The sequence below is a fragment of the Rhinopithecus bieti genome, unplaced genomic scaffold (assembly GCF_001698545.2).
Source record: "Rhinopithecus bieti isolate Rb0 unplaced genomic scaffold, ASM169854v2 scaffold_61461, whole genome shotgun sequence".
NCBI classification, from domain to species: Eukaryota; Metazoa; Chordata; class Mammalia; order Primates; family Cercopithecidae; genus Rhinopithecus; species Rhinopithecus bieti.
This window is the reverse complement of record NW_016823852.1, coordinates 976,967-985,717: the sequence shown is the minus strand read 5'-3', so window position 1 is coordinate 985,717 and position 8,751 is coordinate 976,967. Positions and strand designations below refer to the sequence as shown.

The 8,751-nt window shown below is 49.8% G+C and overlaps 1 protein-coding gene across 5 annotated transcripts in view; it reads right to left on the bottom strand.

The window, feature by feature from the left end:
* ATP5MJ (ATP synthase membrane subunit j) overlaps nt 1-8,751 on the bottom strand; it is an 18,378-nt gene that overhangs the window by 3,834 nt on the left and 5,793 nt on the right. The window contains exons 1-2 of one of the 5 annotated variants that reach the window (XM_017861908.1): nt 5,510-5,594; nt 1,543-1,674 (exon numbers count right to left, since the gene is read on the bottom strand). The exons of 2 other annotated variants lie outside the window; for them this stretch is intronic. The gene's annotated coding sequence lies outside the window, so the exon portion shown is untranslated. 2 more of the 5 variants (XM_017861907.1, XM_017861910.1) reach the window with 2 other exon arrangements.

The window sequence follows — 8,751 nt, the reverse complement described above, 5'->3', positions numbered from 1 at the left end:
GCAGTGGTGCAATCTTGGCTCACTGCAACCTCTGCCTCCCAGGTTCAAGCGATTCTCCTGCCTCAGCCTCCTGAGTAGCTGGGACTACAGATGCGTGCCACCCCGCCCAGCTAATTTTTGTATTTTAGGTAGAGATAGGGTTTTGCCATGTTGGCCAGGCCGGTCTCGAACTCCTGAGCACAGGGGACCTGCCAGCCTCGGCCTCCCAAAATGCTGGGATTATAGGTGTGAGCCACTGTGCCCGGCCATTTTTTTTTTTTTTTTTTTTTAAAGTAGTGGTGAGATTTCACCATGTTGGCCGGGCTGGTCTCAAACTCCTGACCTCAAGTGATCCGCCCACCTTGGCCTCCCAAAGTGCTAGGATTACAGGTGTGAGCCAGAGCCTGGCCTGGGACTCATGCTTTCCACAGCTCTTCCAACTCAACCCATCGCCAGGGCCCCCTCCTCCCACCTTTGGCCATCCTAGCCACTTCTCATTCCTTACATCACAGAGCTCATCCAGCACCTCTCCCACCCTGATGCCATATATTTTTGTATTTTAGGTAGAGATAGGGTTTAGGTAGAGATAGGTACATTACTTTAATGTCTAAATGGAAAATTAGTATCTTCTCATCTTCATGTTATGAATGTCACATTCAAAGCTGAAAAAGAATATGGCCAGGGCATGGTCATTTCCTTGTGAAACTCATGCCAGGCTCGGCACCCTCTGATCAGCTGTATCTCCATCTTGAAGTCTATTGCTAAATACAAACCAGATGACATAAGACAACGAGGTCACTTCATAAGAACTGCCAATTATGGTAGAACTTATTTAAGGAATAAAGGTAGTTACTTAATGAATTACTGAATTTGGGAAAAGCCATTAAATTCTGAACTTAGTTTGCTGGTATGTGCAGGTCTCAAAATAATGCTTTTTATTACTTTTACAATTTACTCTCGCAGGGCGCGGTGGCTCACGCCTGTAATCCCAGCACTTTGGGAGGCCGAGACAGGCGGATCACAAGGTCAGGAGATCGAGACCATCCTGGCTAATACGGTGAAACCCCATCTCTACTAAAAATACAAAAAATTAGCCAGGCATGGTATCGGGCACCTGTAGTCCCAGCTACTCAGGAGGCTGAGGCAGGAGAATGGCGTGAACCCGGGAGGCGGAGCTTGCAGTGAGGTGAGATCGCGCCACTGCACTCCATCCTGGGCGACAGAGCGAGACTCCATCTCAAAAAAAAAAACCAACAATTTACTCTCTACTATAGACCCCAAATTAGATGCCCTCATTTTCATTTTAATATGCTTTTTAACATCTGAAGTGGTCTATTAAACTACAGTCAAATAGCTGTGAGGAATGACTAGATCCAAGCACTTCTCATTTCACTTGGAAACTGCTTTGGCTGGGTGTGGTGGCTCATGCCTGTAATCCCAGTGCTTTGGAAGGCCGATGTGGGAGGGTCACTTGAGTCCAGGAGCTTGAGACTAATTCGGGTAACATAGGGAGACCCAGTATCCACAAAACATAAAAAATTAACCAGGTGTGGTGGTGCTTACCTGGCTAATTTTTTATGTTAGTCGCAGCTATTGGGAGACTGAGGTGGGAAGACTGCTTGAGCTTGTGGGGTTGAAGATGCAGGCAGCCGTGATCACACCACTGCACTGCAGCCTGGGCGACAAAGTGAGACTCTGTCTCAAAAAAAAAAAAAAAAAAAAGAACGAATGAACTGTGCGTTGGCTGCGACCTGTAATGCTGCCTCCGCCCCACCCTCCCTGTGCCCACACCTGAGCCCCACTCACTGCTCCTTTCACATCACTACTCAGGCTCCACAGGATCCGACTGCTCGGCCGCGTTCTCCCCTTTCCCACACTTTGCAGCTCTGCCTGTCGGCTTGACAGCACTGAATCCTTCACAAGCCCAATCTAGTCAAAGGTAAATGGCGGCCCTCAAATCACCAAAACATTTGGCAAATGTGCACTGAGCATGTACTAGGTGCCAGACATTGTTTTAGGAGCTGAGAAACAATAAAGGGTCAGGATATCTGGGAGAGGAATCCTCGGCATCGGCAGAGACTCTGAGGTCAGAATGAACTTGGAGAGCTGGAAGGAAAAGGGAGGCCACGGTGCCAGATTCAAATCCTGACTGTTACTTCCTAGCTAACTTAAACCGCTTAAGTTTTCTCATCAATATCATGAAGAAAATTCAGTTTAGAATCTGGAACTGGCCTGGATGGGATTTGAGGGCAGCTGGTGGGGGCTGCAGAGTCCCTTCGATTCCTCCCCCACTGTGGGAGCTGAGCTACTGGACACAGGAGCACCACAGGGCACCGAACCAGGAACTAAGTTAGTGTCTTGAGTCAGGCAAGAATGGGGAGGCCAGGCCAGAGCCACCGCAGGGACTGCCCTGATGTGGTTAGTTCTGTTTCCATCCCTTTAACAGCATTTTAAAAGTGCTTTTCGTACTTACTTTCTACACTGCTTTCCACTCCTATAAAATGGGTACTTGGGGAAAGCTGCCCAAGGTTCCGCGGCAGGTTACCAGGACTGCACTCACACCAGATCTGTACGTCATGCTCCTGATGACGAGAACCTGCCTCCAACACCTGCTTTCCTGCTCTTCCCTATGAGAGGACTTATTTAGATTTAGGCAAGGATGGTCGTGAAGGCTGGCCCGAGGTGTGACCTTGCAGGATGTGGCTGTGTCCTTCTCCTGGAACACCTTGCAGATAGTCCGCCCTCAAATTTCCTGTCCTCAAACTGTACTTGAATGCTCTGACAGAGTTTCCAAGAAACCAACAGCCCTGCTTTGGGAATATGTCAGAGATGATCCAAACAAGACCCAGAGGTTTCTGGAAGCCCCAGACTAGAAGAATTCAGAGGCATGGAGTGAATCCCTCTCTCTCTGCAACGACTGAGAAGGAAGCATTCTACAGGACCAGTGGGTCTGGAAGCCTGGGAATCCTGGGCTCCAACACCAGCCCTCCCTGGTCAGCTCTCAACTTCGGGCAAGTCCTTTTAGCTGTTGTTTCAGATGTTTCTTTTTCTGTGAAACATGGATACCTCCACCTGCCCCCACAGGGCTGTCAATGTAATTCAGAGAGGAAACCTAAAGGACCCAGCCTAGTGTCTGGTATGGAATAAAAATCCAGAGAATGGGCTGGGCACGGTGGCTCACGCCTATAATCCCAGCACTTTGGGAGGCCAAAACGGGCAGATCACTTAAGGTCAGGAGTTCGAGACCAGCCTGGCCAACATGGCGAAACCCTGTCTCTACTAAAAATACAAAAATTAGTGGTGGTGGGTACCTATAATCTCAGCTACTCGGGAGGCTGAGGCAGGAGAATCGCTTGAACCCGGGAGGTGGAGCAGAGATTGCACCACTGCACTCCAGCCTGGGCAACAAGAGTGAGACTTCCCCCCACCCCAACAACAACAACAACAACAACAACAAAGAATTCAGTGAATGATCACAGCAGTAACAGAATTGATACAAATATCCAGTTGATGGCTATAATTAATACTAAGCCACTGGGATTCTAAAAGAAGGAAGACTTAAAAATGATGCCCTCATTTAGGCCACTTAGGGGCTTCGGACAGAGCAAGGTCAGATGAGGGTCTAGAAGGAAAAGGGCAAAGTAAACTGGGAGGGTACAATGGCTACAGTAAGAAGGGACTAAAGAAACTGAGTCATCCTGACATTTTGCTCGGGGCCCAGGCACCCTGGTATGATCTCCTTACAAAATTACCCTTGGTCCCCAGTGCAACAGGGGCCTGCTATACAGTAGCTTGCAAATACCTTTCTCCCTCCTTTCCCCTTGACTTTAGTTGCCATATTTGCCTGGACAAGTGACATGTTCCCAATAAATATTAAAACGAGGGCCCCTACTTTTTTTTTTGAGATGGAGTTTCACTCGGTAGTCAGGCTGGAGTGCAATGGCGCCATCTCAGCTCACTGCAACCTCCGCCTCCCAGGTGCAAGCGATTCTCCTGCCTCAGCCTCCCGAGTAGCTGGAACTAGAGGTGCCCACCGCCACACCCAGCTAATTTTTGTATTTTTAGCAGAGATGGGATTTCACCACGTTGGCCAGAATGGTCTCCATCTCTTGACCTCGTGATCCGCCCGCCTCGGCCTCCCAAAGGGCTGGGATTACAGGCGTGAACCGCCGTGCACAGCCGGCCCCTACTTTCTTCTTCTTTTTTTTTTGAGACAGAGTCTCGCTCTGTCACCCAGGCTGGAGTGCAGCGGCGCGATCTTGGCTCACTGCAACCTCCGCCTCCAGGGTTCAAGCGATTCTCCTGCCTCAGCCTCCTGAGTAGCTGGGAAGCTGGGACTACAGGCGCCCGCCACCACACCCGGCTAATTTTTTGTATTTTTAGTAGAGACGGGGTTTCACCGTGTTAGCCAGGACGGTCTCGATCTCTCGACCTCGTGATCGGCCCACCTCGGCCTCCCAAAGTGCTGGGAATACAGGCTTGAGCCACCAAGCCCGGCTACATGTTCCCAATATATAATAAAACGAGGGCCCCTACTTTTTTTTTTGAGACGGAGTTTCACTCGGTCGTCAGGCTGGAGTGCAATGGCGCCATCTCGGCCCACTGCAACCTCTGCCTCCTGGGTGCAAGCGATTCTCCTGCCTCAGCCTCCCGAGTAGCTGGGACTACAGGAGCCAGCCACCAGGCCCGGCTAATTTTTGTATTTTTAAGAGACGAGGTTTCACCATGTTGGCCAGAATGGTCTCCATCTCTTCACCTCGTGATGCGCCCGCCTCGGCCTCCCAAAGGGCTGGGATTACAGGGGTGAACCATCAAGCCTGGCCGGCCCCTACTTTCTTGAGTCCATTCTGCCCAGGAACATTTCCTAGCTGTGTGTGTGTGTGTGTCAGTTTTGCAGCACCAGACCTTTTAAAAATCCATCTTATTCATAGGTCAAACGTGTGTCTACTGTATCCACTTAAGTCTGCAAAGTTTTGGCACATTACATTAAGGGCAAACTATTACCGGACACTGGAAATGGGAAATGTCTGACCCGCGAGTTCCATACAATTTCAATCACCACCATACGATCTCTTGTTTCCCTGTTGCCTCACCCAAGTTGTCACGTACAGCATAACGTGGAGGACAAGCGTGGTGCAAGGAAACCTGAGTTATAAAGGAGAAAAGGGACTGGATGTGGAGTCAGAGTGCTTGGCTTGGACTCTGGCTTCCCTAACTCTGCGTAGCCTCCGGGTTAGGCGGCTGAACCTCTCAAGGCCAGGGGACGCTCCCTGTCAAAAGCGTGGGAGAATACAGGCGCACTGAGCGCGTTAACGCCAAGAAGGGAAACGCGGCGCAGGCCTAGGCGATGCTTACCTCTGGCAACCGACCCTGGCCTGTCTCCCTTTAGAGAAGGGGAGGCCGGGTGGAAAACCAGCCGTGTGCCGGCAGAGGGGTGGGACCTCAAGGTCAGCTGGGGCCAAGGCGGCTTCTCGCCCTCCCGCCCAGCCATCTCGCACCTCGGGGGCCAGGTCTAGGTCCCCGCACTCACCTTGACGCAAGACAGACGCCTCAGAGAGCACTACAAACCTGCAGCCAACTCAGAAAGGTCACCGAGCGCGCACGCGCGCGCAGGGGCTGCCGGGAAGGCGGAAGCAGTAGCTACGTCGCAATGCCAAAGTGCCTCCCCAGCGGCGCCTGCGCACCACAGCGCCCCCGGCGGCCGCCTGGTGCCGCAGGTAAGAAGTGGCGGGGACAGGATGCGGTAGGGGTGTGCCCGCGTGTGTCACCGTGGGGTGGCTAACCGTCCACATCTTCCCATGACTGATGGGTTTCCTGGGACGCAGGACCTTCAACGCTGAAACTAGGAAAGTTCTACACAAACCGGGAGGGTTGGTTAACCTAAAGGACCCTCTTTACTGTTATGTTAAAGACTAAGTCTCCCATTTCAGTGGTGTGTCTTGCCCCTTTGCATTGTTAATTATTTGGCTCTGCATGTATAAAATATATGTATTTTGAGACGGAGTCTCACTCTGTCGCCAAGGCTGCAGTGCAGTGGCACGATCTTGGTTCACTGCAACCTCTGCCTCCCGGGTTCAAGCGATTCTCATGCCTCAGCTTCCTGAATAGCTGGGATTACAGGCGCCAGTCACCACGCCCAGCTAGTTTTTGTATTTTAGCAGAGACGGGGTTTCACCATGTTGGCCAGACTGGTCTTGAACTCCTGACCTCAGGTGATCCACCTGCCTTAGCCTCCCAAAGTGCTGGGATTACAGGCTTGAGCCACCGCGCCCGGCCTGCTCAGCACATTTTTATGTCTGTATTCTGTGCATATTCTTCTCAGCAGATTAATATAAAACTTCCACAGGGGCTCCAGACACTGGACTTAAGTTTTTAAAAAACTATAAATATATATATATATACACACACACATGCCGGTTGTGGTGGCTCTCTCTCTCTATTTTTTTTTTCCCAGAAGTATTTTGCAGTAGAGAACTAGAAATCATAAAGAAAACAATTTAGCGAGTGGATCACCTGAGGTCAGGAGTTCAAGACCAGCCTGGCCGACGTGGCGAAACCCCATCTCTACTAAAAATACAAAAATTAGCCGGGCGTGGTGGCAGGCGCCTGTAATCCCAACTGCTCAGGAAGCTGGGGCAGGAGAATCACTTGAACCGGGGGGCAGAGGTTGCTGTGAGCTGAGATCTCGCCATCGCACTCCAGCCTGGGCGGCAAGAGTGAAACACCGTCTCAAAAAAAAAAAAAAAAAAAAGCCAAATAAAAATTGGATGGAGGCTGGGCGCAGTGGCTCAGCACTTTGTGAGGCCTGTAATCTCTAATCTCAGCACTTTAGGAGGCCAAAGCAGGCAAACTGCTTGAGTTCAGGAGTTTGAGACCAGCCTGGCTAACGTGATGAAACCCCTTCTCTACTAAAAATACAAAAATTAGCCGGGTGTGGTGGTAGTGGGCGCCTGTAATCCCAGCTACTTGGGAGGCTGAGGCAGGAGAGTCGCTTGAACCCTGGAGGCAGAGGTTGCAGTGAGCCAAGATGGTGCCACTGTATTCCAGCTTGGGCGACAGAGTGAGACTCTGTCTCAAACAAGCAAAACAAAAAAAAATTGGATGGGTTTGGCAGATTAGACAGTTGAAGAATAAACTGCAAGATAGAAGAAGCCATTCAGAAAATAAGAGGCTACAGCAGGAAAGGCCATCATATGGGTAACTGGTATCTTAGAAGGAAATGAAAGAGGTGAGGCAGAAATATTTCAAGAGCTAATGGCTGAGAATTTTCGAAAAGTGATGATAAAAAAATCATGCCAAAGATGCAAAAAGTCTTACGGAAACCAAGCAGGCAGATAAATAGAAACAAAACGATACCTTGAAATCTCACACTAAAGCCACAGAAAAGATAAAGATAAAATCTCAAAGAAAATAACCGCCAATCAAGAATTCTATACACAGGGAAATTGGCATTCGGAAAGGTGAAATAAAGATAGTTTAGGACAAACTAAGACTGAAGAAATTGTGCCAGGCATGGTGGCTCATGCTTGTAATCCCAGCACTTTGGGAGGATTGCTTGAGCCCAGGATTTTGAGAACAGCCTGGGCAATGTATTAAGATCCCATCTTTAAAGAAAAAAAGAAAAAAAAAGAGGAAATTATTAGGTTTTGAAGGGAAGGCAAGGGTTAAAGACAGATGAGACACACACACACACACACACACACACACACACACACACACACAGAGGATGAAGCAGGAGAGGGGAAGAGAGGAGAGAGATGGTGGCTTCAACAGCAATGCAGGTTTACTGCCAGCAAAAACCTGTGGAGAGGGTAACCAGCTTAGTGCCCGAGCTCACTGCTGCTTCCAGGCTGGGGTAATTATAGGTCTGGGCTGGATCGGTCTGGGCAGTATGGCTTGCTGCCTGGCAGGATCTGATAAGGATGTTCCTGTAGTCAGGCAGGATGTTGCTTATGGCCGGAGCCCCCATGGAAAGTTTCACTCTGACCGGGGTCTGTGAAATGGTGGGGGGTTTATAAAATGGTGCAGCTAGGACTGAAATAATCATGAGCAGATTCACAGTAAAATAAATGTTCATTATTCAGGCACAAGGAAAACGAGCTCAGATGTGTCAAGATAAAATAATAAAAAGGCTTAGGATCCAGTTAAAATTGTCCTTTTCGAGATGGAGGCTTGCTGTGTCGCCCAGGCTGGAGTGCAGTGTTGTGATCTCAGCCTCCGGAGTAGCTGGGATTATAGGCGCCCACCACCACGCCTGGCTAATTGTATTTTCAGTGGAGACAGGGTTTCACCATGTTGGCCAGGCTGGTCTCCAACTCCTGACCTCCTGATCCACTGACCTCGGTCTCCCAAAGTGCTGAGATTACAGGCGTGAGCCACCGTACCCGGCTCGGATCCAGTTAAAATAGTTTATTCAAGCACAAAGTATGAGGCATCTAGGTACACCCAAACACCAAAGAATGGTAATTGGCCCAGCACTTTGGGAGGCCGAGGAGGGCGGATCACCTGAGGTCAGGAGTTTGAGCCAACCTGGCCAACATGGTGAAACCCTATCTCTACTAAAAATACAAAAAGTAGCTGGGCGTGATGGTGAGTGCCTGTAATCCCAGCTACTCAGGAGGCTGAGGCAGGAGAATCACTTGAACCCGGGAGGCAGAGGTTGCAGTGAGCCGAGATCGCACCATTGCACTCCAGCCTGGGGGATCAAGAGTGAGACTTCGGCTCAAAAAAAAAAAAAAAAAAAAAAAACCCCACACAAAAAAAAAAACAAAA